Source organism: Belonocnema kinseyi, chromosome 1, assembly GCF_010883055.1.
Source record: "Belonocnema kinseyi isolate 2016_QV_RU_SX_M_011 chromosome 1, B_treatae_v1, whole genome shotgun sequence".
NCBI classification, from domain to species: Eukaryota; Metazoa; Arthropoda; class Insecta; order Hymenoptera; family Cynipidae; genus Belonocnema; species Belonocnema kinseyi.
The window spans coordinates 101,277,023-101,278,749 of record NC_046657.1 but is presented as its reverse complement, the minus strand read 5'-3'; positions in this window follow the sequence as shown (position 1 = coordinate 101,278,749).

Below are 1,727 nucleotides of genomic sequence, written 5' to 3'. Positions count from 1 at the left end.
GGTGCTGTTTAATTTGGAAAGACGGTTTGGGGTGGCAGAGCCCCAGATAGGAATCGCGTAGGTGCAAATGCTTTTAATTATTGCGTTAAAGGCACGAGCTTTTGATAATTTCCTGGTTCTGTCTCCAGTTTTATACATGCTGCGAATGCTATCCCCTCTACGTCGCTGATAGCTAATGATTGTTGCGTCCTCCCTTCTCGGACATCCGTAGTAAATCAGCGATATGAGCTCCCTTCTTCGTCACCCTATCCAACCAGCGACGTGTATTCCCTTCTCTGACTACAGTGGTTCGAAAATGGATAAATAAGTGCGTTTTACCATCCACGAGCATCGCAAAACATATTAACTGGAACTGCTATTGCAATAATAAAAATGGAAATACGATCCATGACTTCATTGATAGAAATCCTTGCAACTTAGTTTATCCACAAGAATTCACTCTTTATCCCTATAAGGTAAAAGCTCGACCCAGTATAGTTGATCTAGCCATTCTTAAAAATCTTAATAACCCGGAAATTATTCAAGCCCTTGACGAACTTGATTCAGATCATAAACCTGTTCTAATGTTAATAAATGACAAACAAATAGAAGTAGAATACAGCAAATCTCCTCATTTACAAAACTATAAACAGGCTGATTGGAAAAACTTTAAAGAACAGATAAACAAAAGTCTAATAATAAACTCGCTTCTAAATAATACGCAATGTATTGACAATAGTGTAGAAAATTTGACAGAAATTATAAATTATTCTATAAAGTCTCACATCCCAAAACATAAACTTGCTAAATCTAATAATAATCTCCCGGAAACTATAATAGAGCAGTTTAAATATAGAAACGCCTTGAGAAGAATATCGCAAAGGACAAAAAATAAATATCTGAAACCGATTATAAACAAAGCGAATAAAAAGATACAAGAATCGATTTTCACTTTTAAAAATGAGAATTGGGGCACTAAATTAACTGATATAAATACGAAAGACAACTCATTATGGAAAATGACTAGAATTCTAAAAGGGCAAAGAAAAAGGTATATCCCACCATTACAGAGTCCAAATGGCCCATTATTCAAAAATAAGGATAAAACTGAAATCATAGCAGATCACTTTGAAAAAATGCATAAATTAACTGGGGAAATGGGCGATGCTGACCATAATATAAAAATAGAAAAACTTTTTAATGAAATCACTACACTAGAATCAGACTTAGATAACACTCAACTAGCAACTCCTAAGGAAGTAAAAAGAGCCATAATGAGAACAAAATCTAAAAAAGCCCCTGGCTTAGATGGAATTCAAAACTTAGTAATTAAATACCTTCCTAAAAAAGCTATAGTCCAAATAACGTACATAATAAACGCGTGTTTAAAGCAGGGTTACTTTCCGAAAGCTTGGAAAAAAGCTAAAATATTGCCTATATTCAAATCCGGAAAAGATAAAACGTTACCAACGAGCTATAGACCTATCAGCTTGCTGGCCACTCTTAGTAAAATCTTTGAAATAATAATCCTAAAAAGACTCCAAGATCATGAACGCGTTAGAAAGCAATTTATACCAGAACAGTTTGGATTCAGAGCTTTGGATTCAGGAAAAGGCCTCTGATACTGTATGGCACAAAGGGCTCATAGTGAAGCTTTATAGATACGATATACCGCTATACCTGATTAAAGTTATTAAAGAATATTTAAGTGATAGAACATTTGTAGTAGAAATAAATAATGAAACCTC